The sequence below is a fragment of the Panthera leo genome, chromosome B3 (assembly GCF_018350215.1).
Source record: "Panthera leo isolate Ple1 chromosome B3, P.leo_Ple1_pat1.1, whole genome shotgun sequence".
In the NCBI taxonomy this organism is placed as follows: Eukaryota; Metazoa; Chordata; class Mammalia; order Carnivora; family Felidae; genus Panthera; species Panthera leo.
The window spans coordinates 22,614,216-22,640,776 of record NC_056684.1 but is presented as its reverse complement, the minus strand read 5'-3'; the positions used below and the strand labels follow the sequence as shown (position 1 = coordinate 22,640,776).

At 35.5% G+C, this 26,561-nt stretch overlaps 1 pseudogene; it reads left to right on the top strand.

Annotated features, from left to right (window-relative positions):
* The first annotated feature begins 1,085 nt into the window (after positions 1–1,085).
* Positions 1,086–26,561, top strand: part of LOC122222509 — a 47,902-nt pseudogene continuing 22,426 nt past the window's right edge.

Sequence of the window (26,561 nt, the reverse complement as noted above, 5' to 3'; positions counted from 1 at the left end):
AGAGCCCAGAGCCTACTTCAGATTCTGTGTCTCTGTCTCTTCCTCTTCCCTGCTCACACTCTGTCTCTCTGTCTCTTAAAAATAAACATTAAAAAATTGAAAAGATATATTATCAAGTATGCTTTAAGTATTTGTCCTCATTACTTCTGTGGTCTTTTTTTTTTCTCTGTATATTTTTATATATGTGCTGCTAATATACAGCTATAGAAAAATTCAGAATATTTTTAATCTTAATTAAAATTCACCATCAACTTGAATATTCACATGCCTTTTTGTAATCTCTTCCCAGTTTTATTTCTTCTATAGTGGAATCCTTACCCTTGATTACTAACCCAAAGATTCTAAATCATTGCACTATTTGTCTTAGATTACAGACAGTACTATGGGATTCCTTACCAAGAAATTAAGGACCTGAATAGTAATCATTTCAAAACTCTAGTGCGTGTTGGGTAAAAGTTTCTTCTCAACCCAGTGGTTAATTCTACTTACTACTCTCAATAAGAATACTATTTATTTATTTATTTATTTATTTATTCATTCATTCATTTATTCATTTATTTAAGTCTTCATAAAAGCAAACAAGAGTTAGCAAAATAGTAAGAATTGTCAAACTGAGATCTCAGAAAATTAAAGAGTACTTGAAGCTACTTTTACCATGAAGATATTTGCTTATCCTGAGGCAACAAGAATGGAAGTCAAAACCCAGAGACACCCAGAGATAAGAAGTCAAACAGGAGAATTACTATATATTATGTTGAAATAACAAAAGGCTTAAACCACATAAGATATAGAAGTCTAGGTTGACAGCTATTTTAGCACACTAAGCTACTGTTTTCTGGCTTAATTTTCTATCGAGAAACCAACTGACAATATAACTGCCACTTCTTTTAGAGTAGAATATCTTTTAAGATTTTGCTCTTTGTTTTTGCTTTTCTGATTTAACATTATTAAGTTGTCTTCTGTGTTCTTTCACATGATGATCAGTCAGGGTGGCCATAGGAGAAGACACAGGGAGACCTCAGAAAAACGAAGTGTATTATAGTCTCAAATCCTAGAAATAGGAGGCACAACACATACAGGACCACATGGGGAAGCACCATCATTGGCCAGGAGGAGACGGGCAGGAACATGGGCAGAGTCTAGATTGTACCTTTTATTGGAGGTATGTGGAAAAGGGTAGGTATGGTAGTATAAGCAGTTTAGGATTGGTTAAGTTGAATGATTTCAGTGGGCTTTAAGATATAGGGTGGCCTCTGGTGTCCTGGTACCTGGCACTAAAATGATTAAGACAAAGGAATAATGTCTCCTCCTGGAGACAGGAGGGTCAGATAGAGGATGTATTGCTCTAGATTGGTTATTTTGTATATCAAAGACATGCTCTTGGCTGGGCGCTTTGCTATCTCTAAGAATTGATTAGCCCTGAGAAGGGCAGTTTTCTCAACCAGAAAGGATTTTAAGATGTTAACTTTAATCAAAAAACAGTCAAACAAATGGTAGCAGGAAATAAAAAATCTTGAAATCACTGAAAAAAACAAAAAAGAGAGTACAAAAATACTATACTCAACAAAAATAAAGCAACGTGGGCAAAATACACTTTTCGATTTAAACACTGTAAAACCAAAACTCAGAAAGTCCATGTTGTAGCCATTTTCAGAGCAATGGACTGTTACCTAAAATTTGGTTTAATTGCCAAGACTAGTGATGACAACCCAATAGAATATAAAAAGTTTAAAAACTTAACATGAAGATTTCTGAGGAGAGCAGTGTAGGTTTTCAAAGGTGGTCTGAAGTGTCTTGAGAAAGCAAGGAAAGAAGATGGGCTTGAGGCTTTTATCATGGTTATAGGGTATGGCTGGGGTAAATGTTCCTGTGTGTTGTTTGAATATCCCTCCTTGGATCAAGCACCTTGGCGTTATTATAAGCATGCTCAGAAGTATGGCAGGAGAGGGGAAGGCTATGACAGACAAATACAAAAATTGGGGCACCTGGGTGCCTCAGTTGATTAAGCATCCAGCTCTTGATTTCAGCTCAGGTCATGATCTCACAGTTTGTGAGATGGAGCCCTGTGTTGGGCTCTGTGCTTACAGTGCAGAATCTGCTTGGGATTTTCTCTATCCCTCTCTCTCTCCCTTTCTCTCTCTCTCAAAATAAATAAATATACATTAAAAATAAAAATAAAAATTGGAGTCAGAGTCTTTATTACAGTACACCAGCACCAGATTTTGACCAAAGGAAATTCTAAAAGGTATGCATTTTAGGCAGAAGAGAAGTTAAGGAGAAACATAGAAGAGAGAAAGGGTAAGTGTGTGGGTGAATGTAAATGAACAGTAATTTTAAAGAACATCAATAAAATTGTCTCGTGGGCTTAAGGAAAAAAAAACTTCAAAAAGCAGACAATAGGGCATGTAACAGATACGGCATAATGGATTAATTGTTTCAAGTATCTTGTTTATGGAAAAATTAAACATTACTTTGATTACATTTCAAAAATGTGAGTATTTTTGCATACCCATTAAAGATAACAACTAACAAACATAATATTCAAAACAGAAGGGGAAATATTATAATTAAAAAATAGACAACATGGTGTATTGAAAAACAAATTATTAGTAACTACACATAAATTGACTAAATCTTCTGTATTTAAAACCCAAAACATTGTCATATTATATTTTAAAAAAAAAACATAAGCTCTCCATAGTAGATACATCCAAATAAAAGGCTCAGAAAAATTAATTGTACAAGGATGGTGAAGATAACCAAATGACATGGGGTGCCTGGGTGGAGCAGTTGGTTAAGCATCCAACTTCAGCTCAGGTCATGATCTCATAGTTCATGAGTTTGAGCTCTGTGTTGGGCTCTGTGCTAACAGCTCAGAGTCTGGAGCTTGTTTCAGATTCTGTGTCTCCCTCTCTCTGTCCCTCTTCCACTCACACTCTGTCTCTCTCTTTCAAAAATAAACATTAAAGAAAATTAAAAAAAAAAAAAAAAGATAACCAAATGGCAGTCCAAAGAAAAATGGTATCAAGAAGAGACTTTAATAAATATACTTTATGATGAAAGCTAATTACAAAAAAAAAAAAAAAAATTGGGGGCGCCTGGGTGGCTCAGTCGGTTAAGCGTCCGACTTCAGCTCAGGTCACGATCTCACGTTCCCTGAGTTCGAGCCCTGCATTGGGCTCTGGGCTGATGGCTCAGAGCCTGGAGCCTGCTTCCGATTCTGTGTCTCCCTCTCTCTCTGCCCTTCCCCCGTTCATGCTCTGTCTCTCTCTGTCTCAAAAATAAATAAACGTTAAAAAAAATTTAAAAAAAAAATGACTTTAAGGCAAAAAGCATTGTAACAAATTTATTTCATTATTGTAAAATATTCAATTCACCCAGAATATGCATATACGCTTGCAACTAATAATATAGTCTAACTAATAGAAATTTAAGGGAAAATAGAAAATACCAAACAACAGTGGGGTGTTTGGGACATGTCCACTTCAACTGATAAAACAAATAAAAATTTAGTTGACAATGGTGCCTGGCTGGCTCAGTCAGTAGAGCATGTTACTCTTGATCTTGGGGCTGTAAGTTCGAGCCCCATGTTGGGTGTAAAGATTACTTAAAAATGCAATCTTTTAAAAAATAGCAGACAAAATATCAGTAAAGATATTAAGCAAGTCAAAATTCTTATTACCAAATTGATTTAATACAAATATATGAAATATTGAACCCATGAACTTTACAGCACACATTTATCAAGCACATATTTAGAAAATATGACTATATCATTGGCCATATATAACATCTGAATAATTTATAAAACTCTGCAATCACAGAGAACATGTTCTCTGACAACAAGAAGATCAGTTACGTAAAATTGAAATAAAGCAACATTTCAATGTTTTCCTGAGTCAAAGAGGAAACCAAAAAGACACTTGAAGTTATTTTAAGCTGAGCAATGCTGTACAATAAGACTTGTCATAATCAAAAGAAAATGTATCAACATAACTATGCATATGTTGGGGAAATTATGAATAGTAATGACATACACAGATGTGTCTGATATATGGCAAACGGCCACACAAACTTTAAAACATATAAAAGAAAATAAAGATAAAAAATAGCAATGGGGCCAAAGTTCATGTAGGATCACTGTCAGAAATAGTAAGTCTACTGTAATTGTGAGTGTACTGAAGGGATCCAAGTAGATTAGAACGCGGGATAAAAGGAAAGAACTTAGAGTACACACAATTTAAAACATCAGTCTTTCAAAGTGTATTTCTTTCAAAGGGACACAAAATCCTGAAAGAAAGTATGAGGTATCCTTTGGAAATTACATGGTGAGAAGTACATGAAATAGACATTTTAACTAAGAGAAAAAGGACATTGGAGGACACCAGAATCAACCATAAACCAACAGAACAAAACCACTATATAACTGAAATTTGTTATACTGACAGTAGAGGGTGCCATTGAACTGGGAATCTTGGAAGTCAGCAAAATCCACAAATAAAGGGAAGAAATCTCAGTGTCTTAGAGAGTTACTGTAAAAAATTAGATGCAATACACTTCAACTGAAAATCCCCCACAACATAGTAAATATGATCAGAATAAAACTTTAAATCAATTCTGCAAATGGAATAAAATATATTCAAACAAGCATTTTTGGTCATGAAAAACCACCTCAAATTAGACATGTAAAAAAAGAAACAAAAATGAACAGAAATGTGAAGAAATGAAAATACAGTTAATTAGACTCAGAAAAGAAAAAAATGACAAATTTATCTTATGAATAAAAAGTAGATTTCAAGGAGACAAAATGAATAGACTCAAATGAAAATGTAATGACAGGCATTGAAGAAAGACAAGAAAGAATAAAAATAGGATTAAAAGAACAAATTAAGTAGGATTTTAAAGAATAAAAATAGGATTAAAAGAAAAACAAAGTCAGAAAAGAGTGGTAGACTTAGAAATTCAGCAGATACCATTCATATAACTGGAGTCTCTGGAAAAGGAAAACAATGGGATAAACTAAAAAGATCTAATATTTTTAAGTATATTGCAAGAAATCAATGTCTCAAAAATCAACCTGAATGTACTGGTTTGGTTTCTTCTCTCCTTGGCTTGCAGATGGCCACCATCTAGCTGTATTCTCACATGGCCCTTTCTCTCTGTACATACATCCCTCAAGTTTCTTTTCTTATAGTTACACCAGGCTATTGGATTAGCCTCACTCAATACCATGTTTAACCTTATTATCTCCTCAAAGGTCCCAACTACAAATACATTCACACTAGGACATAGGGCTTCAGGATATGAATTTTTAGGAGGACTCAATTCATTCAGCTACAGACACTTTAGTTTCTAGTGTCTTAATTTAATTTAAATTTAGCAGTAAGAAATTTAATAATCTCACCTTCTCTCATCTCTTACAGCTGGGTAACTAGGATTTCACAGGGACTAACATTAACAGCTAAGGGTAAGTTAGATTACCCTGGTTACCAGTAGCCTTAATGTAGTGTCCCACATGGTAATGACCTACACTAATTCCACTTTTATTATTATTCCTTTATGATAAAAGAAATAGACGCACATAGTAAAAAAACTTTAAATGCAAAGTGATAATAACTGAAAAGTGTCTCATCCTTCCTCCTATCCCAGTATCTATCACTAGCCATTAACTTTTTAGCCATTTTCACATGTCAAAATTCTGTTTTGTTGTTGTTGTTTATTTACTCAAAGAGTTCAAGTTGGTCTGTATAAAATGGGGGAATGTATGGTCTTTGATAAAATAAAAAATTTCAGGTTTGTTGGGATCCAGATTTCAAATTAAATTATCAGGTTTCTCATTGTCTTTGACCAACTCTCCTGTGGGATGAAATGTTCTGCCTGGCCATGCCTGAGTTATGTGACTATTGTACTTTTATGGTACATACATACAAGGAAAACTAGGTGCTGTAACAGAAGGGGAAAGGGACAATAGGGAAGCAAATGCAATAGGTATTCATATGCAAGTAACATTTTAAAATATAATGCATACAGTTTTATTTTTTAAAGAATATCTAACTCCTTAATTTGAGATATTGTTAGCTAGCACACTAGTACTTCTCCCTCATATCCTGAAAAACCACCTAGAGTCAACTCTCATTATTTGTGGTCATTATATTATATAAAATCATCACAATCAACTGAATCAGCAAATACTGAATGGTTACTCCCAGGGGAAACACAGAATTAGATCTATGCAAGCCCTCTGGTCACCACATTTGCATCAACCAATCAATACATAATCTTGTTTTATGCCTGTTTCCATTTAGAGGCTTCTTATTTAATACATACTGTTGATTCATCAACGCTTAATTCATCGCCAAAAGTGCTATAACTCATGCCTGAACGAAGCTTATCTAACATACCTATTTTCTCCATAAGACACATCACAGCTTTTTTGCACTAAGTACATTAGACAGCATGCTGGCACTAGACTTGGAGTGCATTTTAAATAGTGAAATCACCAATAAAAGGCACAAACATGCAAAACACATGGAAGTAAGTAAACCACAAAAAGGACACTTGTTTACAATATGAGGGCTGAAACAGAAGGCAGAGCCTCTCCTTTTTCAACTTCAACTGGAAACCTGCACGTTGGGTGACTCAAATTTTTTTGCTTCTCTGCACATGTCTGCAAATGGTTGGAAAGCACTGTGCATGTTGATTAGGGAGTTCATATCATTTTGGATTTATATATACAAGTTTAGCAAGTAAATAAATATGCAAATACAGAATCTGGGAATAGTGAGAATCTATTTAATCGGACCTAAAAGGAAGGAGAACTAATCATATTTTATTAATCCCATACGGCTTGAGGTGGAATGGTCCAAGTTTAAATTAAATTATGTTTTCTTTTAAATTTTACAGAATTAATTAGTATTTGATTTGTGTAGCTTTTTGCTTGTTTCCCTCGCAGTTTCTAATTGCCTCTCTTCATCTCATTGAAAAAAGATCACTGGCAGTTAGATTCACCTAACTTAAATTCACATAGCTTAATCCCTGCATTTGTTCAGTGGTCTAATTTGCACCAAGAGTTTTACTATTGGTTTCACTTTACTTTATTTTCATAGCAGGATGTCACAGCTGCTGTCAGCCTTAGTGCGATTCTGAAAGTAAGAAGCTCAGTCTTTTCCCAAGCCAGGTTTTCTTCTTATATAAGAGACAGGGAAGGCAGAGTGAGTTTTAAAGACAACTGAAATGATAAAAAGGCATGAAATAATACCAAAATTCTCAGAATTTCATGAAAAGGTTATCCCCACACTATTTCCATAATTATCCCCTGTACAAAGTCCACACTATGTCCACTCTGTCAGCAGTAAGAGGATAAAAATTAAATAATTACTTTTTCTTTTCCATAATTACTTTTCTGTTCCCAACTATCTTATTAACCTATATCTGTTTTGTTGATTAAGTCATATTTACTTTCTTACAAATTAGCACAATGATTTCCACAGGCATGATTTATTTAACAAAACATGTTAAAGCACCCTTGATCTTATATAATTTTTCTATTTAATCTCATAAAATAAAATAAGATACGTTATAACATATATCTTATGTTATAATGATATATTTTTTCCAGATCAAAATTACCCATTAAAACTCTTTGGTACTGTTTTTCTAAGAATAACCTAACATCACCACTCTCAGCCAACGGGACTTCCAACTAACAAATTCTAGGAATATTCCAGTCCAGTTGTAGATGGCTGTACAAAATGGACTTCTAACCTTACATCAAGAATGAAATGCATGATTTTAAGTAGATTCTTATACAAAAATCAGTGGGGAAAAAGTGACTGTTTATGTATTGATCATCTCTCTCCTTGCACTAGAATGTTATCTTTATGAAAAGATTTTCTTTATTCACAGCTGAAACTCCTGTGCCATGCCTGGTGAAGGCTTTAAGTAAATACTTTTGGAATGAATTGATGTTACTTATTGCTGCATTAAAAAGTCACCCTAAAATTTAGTGACTTAAAATATTTTGTTATCACTTGTGGTTCTAAGAAGTTGGCTGGGCTATTGTAGAAGTGATTCTTACTCAAGGTCTGTCACATGTTTGCAGTGAGATGGTGGCTGCAGCTGAAGTCACCTTGAAGGCTTTCTCACTCATGTCTGGAAGTTGGTGTTGGCTGCCAGCAGAACAGTAGTGCTGTCATTCAAAACACTTGCATGAGGCCTGTCTGTGTGGCCTGCCCCACAGCATGGTGGCTAGATTCCAAGAGCTAACTTCTCCCAGAAAAAAAAGAGAAAGTATGTGCATTTTTTACATGTATTTATTTTGGAAAGAGTGCAAGTGGGAGAGGGACAGAGAGGAAGACAGAGGATCCAAAGCAGGCTCTGCACTGACAGGCTGATAGTACTGAGCCCCATGGAGGGCTCGAACTCACGAACTGCAAGATCATGACCTGAGCCAAAGTCAGACACTCAACGGACTGAGTCATCCAGGAACCCCCAAAGTATGTGTATTTTTATAAACTAGTTTTGGAAGTCACATAACATTGCTTCTATCATGTAGTTCCAAGCAGGTTAAAGGGGATGGGTGATAGCTCCCATTGCTTGATGGAAGGTATGCTAATGCCATATTTTATGAGCATGGGGGATAAAATATATTGAGACAGCCATCTTTAGACAACTCAATCTTCCACAAAGGCTGATCAACAACAAACTATACTTGTTCATAAGCACATATGAGACATCCCCAGGTAGTATAAAAATAAGTTAGAAAAAAATAAGTTAGAGAAATTTTGAAGTCAGATGAAGATCCTCTAGTAGCACATAAGTTATGTGATTAAAATAGAAAACTATGTTATGGATGTTTTATACACCTTGTTATGGTTGTGCAGAGATACTGACTCTTTTAGTGCCCGGAGAGCTCATCCAGGGGGATGGGAGCAACCGGGATATGGAAAAAGCGAAGGTCTGCTTCTTCTCTTCTACTTCAATCAAAGCATCTCTATTTTAATTTGCTTTATGTAAACACAGAACTTTGGTTTTGTTTATTGATCAGTTGAAGAGAAATATCTTGCCAATGAAAAGTTTGGTAACCTGTAGAGATGTATAAAATTATAGACATGCAAATATGCTTGATTTCTGTTGATTCAGCTGCTGTCAATATTTCTTGTTTGTTTTTTGTCATTTTCAGAGATTTGATGGGAAATATTGAGAGAGAATTCAGAGGAAATGAATTGCAATTACATGGCATTCAAGCCGCCATTTACCCTTCCAGATATCAGATGTTGCTTAATCCCTCTAATTCTTCCTTCCGACATATCTTTCTAGCTGTCACTGTCAATTGGATTTAGTGCATTAAAAATAACTGCTTACATGGTTAAAAACTATCTTTGCTTATTAAAGTCTTTATCTTTCAGACAGACCACCATTCCTCCTTATCATCATGTGCCGTATTCCTGTTAGTTTCTCATTCATAAGAAGAAGAAGGCAAGATGAATTACATTTATTTTTCTTTTTGGAGACTCCTTTAGCAAAAGTTTATGGATATTTTCTTTACTATTTACCATAAAGGATTAATTTTAAAAAAAGAGTTGTTACTAGCTAAAAGAAGAAACAATGTTGAATATGACCCTTGTATTAGTTAGGACAGACGCAATTTATGCCATGGTAATACAAAACTTATAAATATTAGTGATTTAGCACATAAATTATTTTTGCCCATGCAATGTTAGTGTATCTTGGACTAATCTCTACGTCTGTTATCTTCCACATGGTAACTCAACTGCACAGGCTTCTTTTATTTTGTGGCTCTACCATCTCAGTATACAGTCTCAATTAAGGAGGAAAGACACTAGAAGTTGAGTACGTTTTCACTGCCTTAGCCCAGAAGTGATTCTTCAGATCACTGTCCACTGGTTAGAACTAGTTCTGTGTCCCTGCTTAAGCATAAAGTGGCTGGGAATTGTGATCTTCCCTGTGACCAGGAAGGAGAGGAGAACCAAACACTGGAAGTGCCTGTCATGGTATCAAATGCTGTCAACATTTTTGCAATCATTTGGAAAGTACTGAGGATGCTCTTTGACCCAGTGATTCTACTCATGGAGAGTTGGAAAATTATTCTGAATAAACAATCTCTCCAAATGACAAAAAGTATCTCCTTTGATCTCTCATAACAACATGGACATTATCTACCATAGTTCACATTGCATTATTTTATCATTATGCATTTCTGTGCTTGATCTTCATGCTAGTCTGTTAAGATCTTTAAGGCATGGCCAAGATCTTATTTATTTTTGAATCCCAAGCCACAGAAATGCATAACGTTCACTAACAATGGAAGTTGTAGTATAAATGTCTACAGTGGGAATCATCTACAAGTACCAAAAACTCAGTCTGCACCTGCCATGCCTTAGCTATGTAAGCTGGTAGATGAGTCTCTGAAACATCATGTGAGAAGACATTTTATACCGGGATTTTATCTTCAACTGGGTTTGAAATATTAATAAAAGATATGGACTGAAAGGAAAGGTGATATTAGATGCCACCTCCACCTAGATCTTCTAATTCATAGCACTGACTGATTCAGTGAACCAACACTGATAGATATGTATCTGCAGATTCAGGTCCACCAGCAATGACGTCTAGAATTACTTTTTATCTTTGTCTGGTTTCTAGTGTATCCTTGATGAAATTGTATTGTTGTTCAAACAGGTATTAATGAATGGTATCTGTTATCCTTCCAACCACTCTCACCTTGGATTCCGATTTGCCTGTCAACTTACATACTCCATTTTGAACATACTCCCATCTTGGACTCATCAATCTGTGCCATCATTCTTGGTTCCCCATGGTTATGGTCTTGCCTTCCAACAGCCTGGATCTCATACTAACCCAGTTGGGCTACTGGGAATCAATGATGCCTCTTGTCTGATTCTAGGTTATATTATTTGCAGACACCTGCTCTTTTGCTGTTTCCTAGACAGTAGTGGATATTTCCTTTCATATAAACATTGATCTAGAATCATCCGGTGAGTCTGCAAGAACTAAATAGGCTTTAGGTTGTAAAAGACCAAGTGAGAAATTTGGCATGCAGATCAGAACCTGATTAAAATTCATTTTACAACCCCATTGGTCTGTATGCTCCAGCCCCTTTGGTCTAAATGTCCTCCTCTTCTGCACCAGTCTAGCACCAAGGTCCTAGCATGAGTCTAAAGGAACATACCTAAAATATAAGTATTATAATACCAAGTTGACAGATAATATGAGAGGGAACAAAGATGATAATGCATACAACATATATAGAAATGATAACTGAGTATAGAGAGTAAGGTAAATGGTTTCCACTGGAGATGGTCCAGGTTCAGGCTTAAAAGGAAGGTGGGATCTATGTCATATAACTCCTTTAATGCTAAGTTAATAGAATATGAATTTATTCTGTAGAGAAAAGTTCACTCTAGTGCAGTTTATAGAACCTGAGATGGTTATTAAACCAAAGCTGGGCCTTTTATTTTTATTTATTTATTTATTTATTTATCTTTATTAGATGCCAATGCTTTATTTTTATATGAAATTTATTATCAAATTGGTTTCCATACAACACCCTGTGCTCATCCCAACAGGTGCCCTCCTCAATGCAAAGCTGGGCCTTTTAATCTCGTTATATTACTCATTTCCTATATGGTTAGACAAATGGTGCTAATTATATGAACTTAATTTCTACCTTCTGCAAATTAAGCATACCCGTTTTGCTGATTTGTGAACATTAGAATCAATAACTAAAACAATTAGCACAGTGCTGGCAGGAGCACATATTTAAAATGGGCTAAATTATTAATGAAATTTGGGGAGAATGTATGTATAAGAGTGGTATTTTAGGAAGAATAACTTGACTGTTTACTGAATAGAATTGTAGCTGCAGCATGTTATGAAGGCAAGAAGAATCAACAAATGTATCTATATAATAATAATAAGGAACAAAGTTCTGTACTAAGACAAGATTTATTGGTAGAAAAAGAAAGAACAAAACAATGCTCTGTATATATGTCCCTCAAATATCAAGTAAGTAAGAAAATGTTGGGGCTGAGGAAACAGGTTTATAGTGAATATGAGATTTGACTTTAAAAGTACTGATATTTACATCAAAGTGGCAAATCTACAAGTATATGTATGCTTGAGACATCACAAAATATTTGGATTTGGAAATGTTCTGCATATAAGTTGTATTGGGAAGGATGACAAGATTAAGACATGTTCCAAGCACAAAACAAACACTTTCTAAAGGTCAGGAGGAAAAAAAAAGAACCCAATGAATATATATATATATATATATATATATATATATATACACACATATATATATAATTATATATATATATCTCTACATATATATAATTATATATATATATATATATCTACATATATATATAATTATATATATATCTACATATATATATAATTATATATATATCTACATATGTACATATGTATCTACATATGATATCTACATATCTTGAAGATGGAAAGTTGCTTCCTTGGCAACTGTGAACTCTCTGTTCCTGGATGCATACTTGTGGTTTTCTCATGTTACCACCAGGTGGAGCTCACACTTCACTATATCTAATGAACTAAGTTCAAGATACTTTGGGCCATTTACTGACTGCTTGACTGAAGATAATTTGCATGAGAATTTACATACAAAGGATTTGTAAAAAGATCTAAAAAAGGACTATAGGTCTCCCATATTTCCCTAGAACATGGGCCTGTTACCAGTCATTAACAGCTATTTTGGAGTAATTAATTGGAAGAAATTAGTAACTAATTTCTGTTCTCTGAGGTCACTTTTATTTAGATGTGCTTCTTGTCCACAAACTCTTACTTTCTCCAAAGCACACATTCATATATTAACTATTATTGTAATGCTGAACAGCATGAATCTCAGGAAAAATAGAATTTAGATATTTTTACAGCAAAATTAAATCATCCTCTACAAGCATTGTTTTTTAAAGTTTTTATTTAAATTCCAGTTAGTACAGTGTACCATTAGTTTCAGGTGTACAATTTAGTGATTCAACACTTCCATACAACACCTGGTGCTTATCACAAGTGCACTCCTTAATCCCCATCACCTATTTAACCCATCCCCCAGCCACCTCCCCTCTGGTAACCATTAGTTTATTCTCTATAGTTAAGAGTCTTTCTTAATTTGCCTCTCTCTCTCTCTTTTGTTCCCTTAGGTCATTTGTTTTGCTTCGTAAATTCCACATATGAGTGAAATCATATGATATTTCTCTTTCACTCACTGACTTATTTTGCTTAGCGTAATACTCTTTAGTTCCCATTATGTCCTTGCAATTGCAAGAGTTCATTCTTTTTTTATGGCTAATATTCCATTGTAGGTATATAACACTTCTTTATCCACTCATCACTTGATGGACATTATTGTGGATAATGCTACTATAAACATTAGATGCATATATCCCTTCAAATTTGTATTTTTGTAGCCTTTGGGTAAATACCTACTAGTGCAATTGCTGGATCATAGGGTACTTCTATTTTTCACTTTGTGAGGAACCTCCATACTATTTCCCACAGTCATTGCACCAATTTGCATTCCTACCAACAATACAGTTTTCCTCATTCCCCACAGCTTAGCTAACACTTGCTGTTTCCTGTGTTGTTGGTTTTAGCCATTCTGACAGGTATGAGGCAATACTGCATTGTAGTTTTGATTTTTATTTCCCTAATGATGTGTGATGTTGAGTGCCTTTTCATGGGTCTGTTGGTCATCTGTATGTCTTCCTTGGAAAAATCTCCAATCATGTCTTCTGCCCATTTTTTTCACTGGAGTGTTTTTTTTTTAAATTTATTTATTAAGTTTTTTTTAGGAAACGTTGAGTTTTATAAGTTCTTTATATATTTTAGATAACAACCCTTTATCAGATATGTCATTTGCAAATATCTTCTCCCATTCCATGGGTTGCCTTCTAGTTTTGTTGATTTCTTCCTTTGTTGAACAGAAGTTTTTATTTTGATGAAGTCTTAATAGTTTATTTTTGCTTTTGTTTTCCTTGCTTCAAGAGACCTATCTAATAAGTGGCTATGTGGGGCACCTGGGTGGTTCAGTTGGTTGAGCATCTGACTTCGGCTCAGGTCATGATCTCGCAGTTCATGGGTTTGAGGCCTGCGTCAGGCTCTGTGCTGACAGCTTAGCAGAGCCTGGAGCCTGCTTTGGATTCTGTGTCTCCCCTCTCTCTGCCCCTCCCCACTCACACTCTATCTCTCAAAAATAAATAAATGTTTAAAAAAATAAAAAAAAGAAGTTGCTACAGCCAATTTCAAAGAAATTACTAACTGTGTTCTCTGGGTTTTAAAAAATGTTTATTTATTTATTTACTTGAGAGAGAGAAAGGGAGAGAGTGTGTGAGAGAGAGACACAAAGAGAGACACAGAGAAAGGGAGAGAGAGAATCACCCGCTGGCTCTGTGCACAGAGCCTGACATGGGGTTCAATTTGATGAACTGTGAGATCATGACCTGAGCCCAAATCAAAAGTCAGACCCTTAAGTGACTGAGCCACCCAGGTGTTCCTCTCCTCCAGGATTTTAATGGTTTCCTGTCTCACATTTAGGTCTTTTATTCATTTATATTTATTTTTGTATATGGTGTAAGACAGTGGTCCAGTTTCATTCTTTTGCAGTTTGCTGTTCAGTTTTCCCAACACCATTTTTTGAAGAGACAAAAACCTTACAATACCTAGGAATAAACCTTAACAAAGAGGGTAAAGACCTGTACTCTGAAAAGTATAAAACACTTATGAAAGAAATTGAAGAGAACATACAGAAATGGAAAGACATTCTATGTTCATGGGTTGGGAGAACAAATATTGTTAAAATATCTACACTACCCAAAGCAATCTACACATTTAATGTAATCCTTATCAAAATACCAATAGCATTTTCACAGATCTAGAACAAACAATTTTAAAATATGTATGGAACTACAAAAGACCCTGAAAAGCCAAAGTAATGTTGAAAAAGAAAAGCAAAGCTGGAGGCATCACAATTCTAGATTTCAAATTATATTACAAACTGTAGTGATTGAAACAGTATGGTACTGGCACCAAAATAGACACTTAGATCAATAGAACAGAATGAAACACAGAAATAAAGCCACGACTATATGGTTGATTAATTTTTGCCGAAGCAGGAAAAGAATATCCAATGTGAAAAAGAAAGATTCACTTTGTCTTTTATTACAGTCTTTATTTTAAAGTCTATGTTGTCAGTTATGAATATAGCTATACTAGCTTTCTTTTTCTTTCTATATCAGCTTTTATTTTCTTTTTTAGATTCTTTAGAAAAAAAGTATATATATATATATATATATATATATATATATATATACTTTTTATATATATATAAAAGTGTCATATATATATATATATATATATATATATATATATATATATAATGGAATAGTACTCAGCCACAAAAATTAATGAAATTTTGCCATTTGCAATGATGTGAATAGAGCTGAAACAATGATGTGAATGTTTGCTTGGAATTACAGCAAAACAAGTAAGTCAGAGATGGTTATACTTTAAAAAATTAGTTAGGATATTTGTTTTCCTTTTCAAAAACTCTGAATGTCTTGCTTTATACTGTACACATCTGGAATCTATTATCTCCTTTTATATTGACTGTTGCATTATATACATTTTTTTTAGTTTTGTAGTGTAATTTTTTAAAAATTTTATTTATTTTCAATTGGTTTCCATACAACACCCAGTGCTCATTCCAACAAGTGCCCTCCTCAATGCCCATCACCCACTTTCCCCTCTCCCCCACCACCCCCATCAACCCTCAGTTTGTTTTCAGTATTTAAGAGTCTCTTATGGTTTCCCTCCCTCCCTCTCTGTAACTTTTTTTCTCCCCCTTAGCCTCCCCCATAGTCTTCTGTTAAGTTTCTCAAGATCCACATATGAGTGAACACATATGGTATCTTTCTTTCTCTGACCTATTTCACTTAGCATGATACAATCCAGTTCCATCCACCTTGCTGCAAATAGTCAGATTTCATTCTTTCTCATTGCCAAGTAGTATTCCATGGTATATATAAATCACATCTTCTTTATCCATTCATCAGTCGATGGACATTTAGGCTCTTTTCATAATTTGGCTATTGTTGAAAGTGCTGCTATAAACATTGGGGTACACGTGCCCCTATGCATCAGCACTCCTGTATCCTTTGGGTAAGTTCCTAGCAGTGCTATTGCTGGGTTATAGGGCAGTTCTATTTTAAATTTTTTGAGGAACCTCCACACTGTTTTCCAGAGCGACTGCACCAGTTTCCATTACCATCAACAGTGCATGAGGGTTCCCGTTTCTCCACATCCTCGCCAGCATCTATAGTCTCCTGATTTGTTCATTTTAGCCACCCTGACTGGCGTGAGGTGGTATCTGAGTGTTGTTTTGATTTGTATTTCCCTGATGATGAGTGATGTTGAGCATCTTTTCATGTGTCTGTTGGCCATCTGGATGTCTTCTTTGGAAAAGTGTCTATTCATGTCTTCTGCCCATTTCTTCACTGGATTATTATTATTTTTTTTTTGGGTGTGGAGTTTGGTGAGTTCTTTATAGATTTTAGATACTAACCCTTATCCGATATGCCATTGGAAAATATATTTTCCCATTTTTCATCGGTTGTTTTGTTGATTGTTTCCTTTGCCGTGCAGCAGCTTTTTATCTTGATGAGGCCCCAATAGTTCATTTTTGCTTTTAATTCCCTTGCCTTTGGAGATATGCTGAGTAAGAAATTTCTGTGGCTGAGGTCAAAGAAGCTTTTTCCTGCTTTCTCCTCTAGGATATTTATGGTTTCCTGTCTCACATTCAGGTCCTCATTCATTTTTAGTTTATTTTTGTGTTTGGTGCAAGAAAGTGGTCTAGTTTCATTCTTCTTCATGTTGCTGTCCAGTTCTCCCAGCACCATTTGTAATTGCACCAAGAACCATAGAATACCTAGGAATAAACCTAACCAAAGATGTAAAAGATCTGTATGCTGAAAACTATAGAAAGCTTATGAAACAAATTGAAGAAGACACAAAGAAATGGAAAAACATTCCATGCTCATGGATTGGAAGAATAAATATTGTTAAAATGTCAATATTACCCAAAGCAATCTACACATTCAGTGAAATACCAATCAAAATTTCACCAGAATTCTTCTCAAAGCTAGAACAAACAATCCTAAAATTTGTATGGAACCAAAAAAGACCCCGAATAGCCAAAGTAATATTGAAGAAGAAGACCAAAGTAGGAGGCATCACAATCCCAGACTTTAGCCTCTACTACAAAGCTATAATCATCAAGACAGTATGGTATTGGCACAAAAACAGACATACAGACCAATAGAATAGAATAGAGACTCCAGAATTGGACCCACAGATGCATAGCCAACTAATCTTTGACAAAGCAGCAGAGTATCCAATGGAAAAAAAGTTAGTCTCTTCACTGTTGCACTGTATTTTTTTAATTGAGGTACATGAAGAAAACCTGGCCTTGTACAGACATATATTTGATAAAAGGAAATGTTTTATTGACCTTTATAGATTTTCTTCATATATTTCAGCCAAAACAACATAGTTCAACACACTGAATGTTGAAGTAGATATGTGAATATTTTTTGATAACCACTGTCTTAGTCCTTTTGGGCTGTTATAACAAAATGCCATAGACTAGGTAATAAACAACAGAAATTAGTTTCTCACAGTTTTGAAAGCTGGGAAGTCCAAGATCAAGGCACTGGCAAATTTGGTGTCTAATCAGACACCATTTCCTGCTTTATAAACAGTTATCTTTTCCTTGAGTCTTCTAATGGCATAAGGGACAAGAGGTCTTTCTGGGGTCTTTTTTATAAAGGCACAAATTTCATTCATGAGGGTTTTTTTCCTCATGAGTTGACAAACTCCCAGTGGCCCCACTTCCAAATATCACACATCAAAGATTAGGTTGAATATATAAATTTTGGGAGGACATAAACATTCAGCCTATGGCAATGATGAACACACTCAACAAGTGGTAGTTTTTTTTTTTTTTTTTAAATAAGCTGCACTATATCATCTGAAACCATGTCAGTGAGTCTTTTACGTTGGAATGCATTGTTTCATTTTGTATGAGATGAATGCATAGTTTCCTAATAGAACTTCCAACATAACTTTCTAAAATAATGAAAATGTTCTAATCTGTGCTATTTGTATGGTAGCCACTAGCCACATGTGGTTACTGAACTTATTGACTATGGGTAGTGAGACTGAAAAGCTAAATATTTATTATATTTTACCCCAATTAAAATTAAAATTTAAATAGCCACATGTGACTGGTGGCTCCCATATTGGACAGCATAGCTTTGTAATGTCATGTATTTGGAAAATAATTGTTCCCTGAGTCATACAGACGTTCCAAATGTAGATATACTTTATTATGAAATACATAAAAAAATCTTTCATTAATTACCACGAATCTTATCAGAAAAGTCATTAAATGTTAAGAAAGCTGTCGGGGCGCCTGGGTGGCTCAGTCAGTTGGATGTCCGACTTCGGCTCAGGTCATGATCTCGTGGTCCGTGAATTTGAGCCCCGCGTCAGGCTCCGTGCTGACAGCTCAGAGCCTGGAGCCTTTTTTTTAGATTCTGTGTCTCCCTCTCTCTGACCCTCCCCCGTTCATGCTCTGTCTCTCTCTGTCTCAAAAATAAATAAACGTTAAAAAAAAATTAAAAAAAAAGAAAGCTGTCAAAAATTACTGTTTTTTTCCTTGAAAGCTCACATTTTAGTTTTGGAAACTCATATTATTAGTTGTTTTGTTTGAAGTTACTTGCACTGTTTGTCATTTTGGAAAAAAAAAACTGACAAATATCTAAACATCTGACTAACTTCAGTTTATCTACCACTCAGTTTAAAATGATACTCTATGAACAAAAAGGCAGCTAGTTTAGCTTATAATTCAAATGATTACACAAGTGTTTTTCTACAAGTAAACCATCCCTTAAATTGCAATAGAAGTGTGCTTCATGTAGATTTCCAATATCTTCACACAAATTATTAAAAGGATGTGCATAGAAGGGCTAACATTTAAAAATTAGAATTTTTTTATTGTTTTACCAATGGAATTATAAAGTGAGTTTCATTTTTTTTTTCTTGCAGAGCCATAATGGTGAAAAACACATTGCACTGCTACATTTTGACAACACAGTGTTAATTCATGCTAAGTCATCAGCAGCTTTACCATTGTTTCCCCCTATAATTACTAGCGTCAACAGTTAAAAATAATATCTTAGCAATATTATGACATTATTTTGATCTCAGGATTCCTTAAAATATTGTCAAGGACCCCCAATAATCCATAGGAAAACTTATTATAAATGTTAATCTATAGTACTGTAGGATATCTCTTTGTGAGGTAAAGGACAAATGATTGAATGCATTAATGGTGCAATAGAAATCATATTATTAAGAATGAGATACAGCACTTGGTAGAGGACTTTAGATTTTGGAGATTTACACTTGGGAATACTGCTGTGACTTGTATGTTATGTACCTTGGAAGACTGAGAGTTTTAAGTGGGATTCATAGCAATAGAGGGCTTTGCAGAAGATCCAGACTGTGGTTCAAGTTACCCTGATGCATAGGCCATCACCTGACAAATTAAATGGTGCTAGATGTACTTATGGAAGATAGGATCTTTGTGTGGGTCCTTGGCACATTCCATTAAGAGGGTCAGAGTGTAATCCCTTAGGGGTTTGGAGCATGGCTAGGTCTTTACACCATTTCATAAACGACTTCTAGACATTCTCTCCAAGAGAGAATGAACACTGACCTGAGGGTATTCTATCAGAACTGACTATAACACTAGGTATTATCATTTTTTTCCAAGTCATTAAGTGATGTAGACATATAGCAGACTAGGAGGGGTTCAATTATGCCTAAAACTTTATCTGTTGCCTGGTCATGTTGGGGTCTTCATGGCAGAAGATAAACAAGGATGAGAGTAATTGCTATGATTATGATAACAAACTAGAGTTGCAGCTCCATACGGTGGGAAACTAGGGAGAGCTGAGAATTTTCTCTGGATCCTTTGAGATTTCATGCCTAGTGATAACAAATAAATAAGCAATTAAAATACCCAATATACCTAGGATAGAGTAAAACTTTTGGCAAGCCACATAGGAAGCTGAGGGGCAGGCCAGCGTGAAGGAATATAGGCCAGAAGTATTTATCTATAGTTCTCTTGACACCTTGAAGTGCCAGAGTATCAGAATGGATTTCCTACAGGTCTTTAATAAATCTGACAAGGACCCGGAGTGTATCAGACACTCTACTCCATCAGTCCTTGGCCCACTTGAGTTTGTTTACAGCTGCAATGGAAAATTATGGAACACAAGTACTAAATTCATTTTCAGCTTGAGGACTTTCTTTAGCACTGGTGAAGATTGATCAGCTTAGTCACTGGGCAGTTTAGATATGCCACAGTTTTAATATCTCCAGTATTCTGTGAAAAGGATATAAATTGATGGATAGTATCACAATTTATCAGTGTGATATCCTGAAATTCATTCTATATCGTTTCCTCCAATGAGTTTCTAGTGGAAATAAGCTTGTTTGCCCAGTTACCTGCTCATTAACACTTTTTTTCATTGCCTCCACCCCTTGTCCTATTTCTGGGTCTCTCACTTACACATCCTATGGTCATCTCCCAAATAAATTACCTGCAAGTAGGTCCTTGACACAATGTTTGCTTTTGTGAGAACTCAAAGCAACACAAGTGGTATCAGATAAATTAATGTTTGATAAATATATTTAATTTTAATGTTTGTTTTCTTTTCTGCTTCCCGAATATTAAGCAATGACTAGAACTTTCTTTTTGCCACTGCACTTTATTTAAAGCCATGAGGTCACTTTGTGGTTATTGCACTTTGCTGCTGCAAAGGCTTAACCTCAGTGGGAATATGGTCTAAGAATGAAGAATTACTGGTATGAGATTAAACATATTTTACCTCACAGATTACTAGTGTGTAACTTCAGGATAGGCAGCCTATCTATCTCTACTAATCAGTGATTCAAAATGTAGTCAAAATTTTGTTTGCAGACATCTGTTTTCTTGTGCAATTATTACTCCTGGGGAATACTTTATTCCTAACTAACATCAGCTGTTGTGAAAGAATGAGTGACTCAGGCTACCTCAAGACAAGAGGGAAATATATGGAAATATATGACCCATGGACAGTAAACAGGATGCTCCAATCTTCATGGAATGACAAGCTATTTCCATCTAAAAGCATCCTTTAGAATTACCTGTGTCTCATTCACCTTCTTTTTTAGAATATATGCTAATAATTTTGAGAAATTGACTTCCTCTGTTGCCTTATAATTTATTTTCTATCACTCCAGCTTACTTATGACTTTGGCTTCTATGGTATTACCCAGCCTCAACTCTATACGACTTTCAGATCAAGATACCTAGAGCTGATAAGTGTCTGGGTCTCAACCCTCAATTTTCAGTTGAGGTTTATGATTAACTACAATTGGGTCAGGTGTCCACCCCAGTCCATTTATTTGTGGCAGGAGGATGGTTGCACAGTACCTGGGTTTTCTCCTTTAGATCAGAAAAAGTTTTACATTCAGAATTTTATTCTTATGGTGGAAAATATTTTTCTAACAGAGAACAAGGGTATGCTGGACTGGGAAACTATACTAAATTATGCCCTGTGCTGATTTCCTTATCTTGCTACATTTCTCAGGGTCCTTGGAGTGAAGGAAACATTAGTAGACTTTAGTTTGACCTAATGACAGTTTTCAGCCTCCTTAGGGGCTGTAATAATTAATACATTCCTTTATATCAGACGTTTAACAATACTATCTATGAAAAATGGTGTTTGCTCATTATAGATCTATAAGGCATTGAGGACTGATAAAGATGCTGCCAAGTTAGCTTCATTCCTGAACTTTTAAATTCAATTATTTTTGGTTCTCATCATTTTGCTCCTGTCCCACCCCACAATACCAATAAGAAGGTGTCTATACCAAATGTATAGGCTGCTAGATTCTATAAAACCAAGATTTCTGGGAAATAAATAAATTGATTGTCAAAAATAAAGTGATTGTCAAAAATTCCAATTGAATTAACACAAAGTTAATAGACTACTCCATATGGCAGAATTCCAGAAGGAACTCAGGACACTCAGACATGAACAAAATCAAAACATAGAGAAAAAGTGACAACTGGTGGATAATCATCTAAAAAATTCCTTTGGTCATACCTGTTTAATCATTTATAAACTGCTTAGTTTGTAGAATTGGCATCATGTGGGAAAAGATTTCAATGAAGGACATAAAATAATCTTTAAACCTGAAATACTTATGTCTTAGGTGACAGCAAAGAAACATTATAATAATGAAGACAATATTCAGAAGAATTCCATAATAAAATGGAAATGGTTTATGCACTAATATGCTAAAAGGATAATTCAGAAAGGTACCTATCATATTCCCAGACAGGTAGACTTTGTTCCCCTAGGGCTAAGTTTGAAGCCACCTAAACAGCAGCCAGATTGTGGTGCCCTATAAGCTGCTCCTTATTGACCATAAAATAGATATTTAGTTTGTGGATAACAGTTCCAATATGGAGGGACAGTATCCTGTATGAAAGGCCACCACAAAATGACTCACTGACAGAAAAAGTCTGATTGAAGAAAGTAAGAAAAAAATCAGCCAAAGGATGAATTGCACACTATTTTCTTTACAGTGATGAAAGAATTGAGCCATTGTAAGCACCCTTATGTTTGGAGTTTTACAAACTCATGGGCAGTGGCCAATGGCCCGGCCAAATGGTCATCAGGGGCACTGGAAAACTGGACCATTAAAAAGATACCCACTTGGGTCATGTGAAGGAAAAAAAAAATGTTCAGTGACATGTATTAGAGATGATACGGCATACTTTACTTAGAATCTTTGCAACAGGTATAGGGACCACTGCAATGGGATTCTACAGTAGGAGAGAGAGAGATTTGTCTCAACTTCAAATATGGCATGGCAAGTGGGATTTTATAGCCAAGTAGCAGGATGGGAGTTAGTGAATGGAAAATTACTAAGAGGAAACATTGGGGTAAGGGGAATTCTGGTTAAACCAACCTAATAGGATTCCTCGCTGAAAACAGGCTAGCATTATCAGACATCACCCAGAGAGATGGTAGAGAATCAGAAACCCTATCAGATTTAAGAAGTGAGGGATTTGGGTTAACATGATTTAGCAGTGTTCTTGTTAAAACTAGATTCTAGAAGAAAGTGGATAAATGAGCCTGCAAAGAATTTCAGAGTCCTGTATATAGTTTGAATCTTTGTCATCCTACCTGTGTTCAAGGGAAGAAAAAACATTATTTTTCCTTTGTATGGTGTAAGTCCATTTCTTATTTGTTCATCTTTTGTTTTTTAAGGACAAGCTGGATCATCTTTTGAGACTAGAGTGTAAAAAGTACATGCTGGCTATGATGCTGGCCATCAGTTTTTTAACTGGTGCTATTTCTATGAAAATAGAAGAAAAAACAAAGATTAGTAGTTGGAAGCCGGGTGAACTTTACGAGTGGCCCACACAGCAGCAGGTATGAAAGTTGCCCATATGTGATGTGCTGTGGTGATTTCTCCAAAGTTCGTAACAAGTCACCCATTTAACTTGCAAGGCTTCAGGAAAAAGGTCTGTTTTAGTTCTCAATGATTCCAAGTCAGAAGGGAGAAAACGGGAAACATTGGTTTGGGGAATTGTAACCAATACTGGAAGAAACAAGAATAATTCAGGATTTTGTCCAGTTACAAGTAGGTAACAAAACCTTAAATAAAATGAAAAAAAAAAAAACACTAGAAATTAATACCAACAAAAGTGTGCTATAGTTTTCCACTGAAATGTAATTTTTTCCTCTATAGTCACTCCCATTTTTTCAATTAATTAATTAATTTTTAAATTTACATTCAATTTAGCATATAGTGCAACAATTATTTCACGGGTAGATTACTTTTTTTTTTCAATATATGAAATTTATTGTCAAATTGGATTCCATACAACACCCAGTGCTTATCCCAAAAGGTGCCCTCCTCAATACCCATCACCCACCTTCCCCTCCCTGCCACCCCCATCAACCCTCAGTTTGTTCTCAGTTTTTAAGAGTCTCTTATGCTTTGGCTCTATCCCACTCTAACCTCTTTTTTTTTTCCCTTCCCCTCCCCCATGGGTTTCTGTTAAGTTTCTCAGGATCCACATAAGAGTGAAACCATATGGTATCTGTCTTTCTCTGTATGGCTTATTTCACTTAGCATCACACTCTCCAGTTCCATCCACGTTGCTACAAAAGGCCATATTTCATTCTTTCTCATTGCCATGTAGTACTCAATTGTGTATATAAACCACAGTTTCTTTATCCATTCGTCAGTTGATGGACATTTAGGCTCTTTCCATAATTTGGCTATTGTTGAAAGTGCTGCTATAAACATTGGGGTACAAGTGCCCCTATGCCTCAGTACTCCTGTATCCCTTGGGTAAATTCCTAGCAGTGTTATTGCTGGGTCATAGGGTAGGTCTCTTTTTAATTTTCTGAGGAACCTCCACACTGTTTTCCAGAGTGGCTGCACCAATTTGCATTCCCACCAACAGTGCAAGAGGGTTCCCGTTTCTCCACATCCTCTCCAGCATCTATAGTCTCCTGATTGGTTCATTTTAGCCACTCTGACTGGCGTGAGGTGATATCTGAGTGTGGTTTTGATTTGTATTTCCCTGATGAGGAGCGACGTTGAGTATCTTTTCATGTGCCTGTTGGCCATCCGGATGTCTTCTTTAGAGAAGTGTCTATTCATGTTTTCTGCCCATTTCTTCACTGGGTTATTTGTTTTTCAAGTGTGGACTTTGGTGAGCTCTTTATAGATTTTGGATACTAGCCCTTTGTCTGATATGTCATTTGCAAATATCTTTTCCCATTCCGTTGGTTGCCTGTTAGTTTTGTTGGTTGTTTCCTTTGCTGTGCAGAAGCTTTTTATCTTCATAAGGTCCCAGTAATTCATTTTTGCTTTTAATTCCCTTGCCTTTGGGGATGTGTCGAGTAAGAGATTGCTACAGCTGAGGTCAGAGAGGTCTTTTCCTGCTTTCTCCTCTAGGCTTTGGATGGTTTCCTGTCTCACATTCAGGTCCTTTATCCATTTTGAGTTTATTTTTGTGAATGGTGTGAGAAAGTGGTCTAGTTTCAACCTTCTGCATGTTGCTGTCCAGTTCTCCCAGCACCATTTGTTAAAGAGACTGTCTTTTTTCCATTGGATGTTCTTTCCTGCTTTGTCAAAGATTAGTTGGCCATACGTTTGTGGGTCTAGTTCTGGGGTTTCTATTCTATTCCATTGGTCTATGTGTCTGTTTTTGTGCCAATACCATGCTGTGTTGATGATTACAGCTTTGTAGTAGAGGCTAAAATCTGGGATTGTGATGCCTCCTGCTTTGGTCTTCTTCTTCAAAATTACTTTGGCTTTTCGGGGCCTTTTGTGGTTCCATATGAATTTTAGGATTGCTTGTTCTAGTTTCGAGAAGAATGCTGGTGCAATTTTGATTGGGATTGCATTGAATGTGTAGATAGCTTTGGGTAGGATTGACATTTAACAATATTTATTCTTCCAATCCATGAGCAGGGAATGTCTTTCCATTTCTTTATATCTTCTTCAATTACCTTCATAAGCTTTCTGTACTTTTCAGCATACAGTTCTTTTACATCTTTGGTTAGGTTTATTCCTAGGTATTTTATGCTTCTTGGTACAATTATGAATGGGATCAGTTTCTTTATTTGTCTTTCTGTTGCTTCATTATTGGTGTATAAGAATGCAACTGATTCGTGTACATTGATTTTGTATCCTGCAACTTTGCTAAATTCATATATCAGTTCTAGCAGACTTTTGGTGGAGTCTATCTGGTTTTCCATGTATAATATCATGTCATCTGCAAAAAGTGAAAGCTTGACTTCATCTTTGCCTATTTTGTTGCCTTTGATTTCCTTTTGTTGTCTGATTGCTGATGCTAGTACTTCCAACACTATGTTAAATAACAGCGGTGAGAGTGGGCATCCCTGTCATGTTCCTGATCTCAGGGGAAAAGCTCTCAGTTTTTCCCCATTGAGGATGATGTTAGCTGTGGGCTTTTCATAAATGGCTTTTATGATCTTTAAGTATGTTCCTTCTATCCCGACTTTCTCAAGGGTTTTTATTAAGAAAGTGTGCTGAATTTTGTCAAAGGCCTTTTCTGCATTGATTGACAGGATCATATGGTTCTTATCTTTTCTTTTATTCCTGTGATGTATCACGTTGATTGATTTGCGAATGTTGAACCAGCCCTGCATCCCAGGAATGAATCCCACTTGATCATGGTAAATAATTCTTTTTATATGCTGTTGAATTCGAATGGCTAGTATCTTATTGAGAATTTTTGCATCCATATTCATCAGAGATATTGGCTTGTAGTTCTCTTTTTTTACTGGGTCTCTGTCTGATTTAGGAATCAAAGT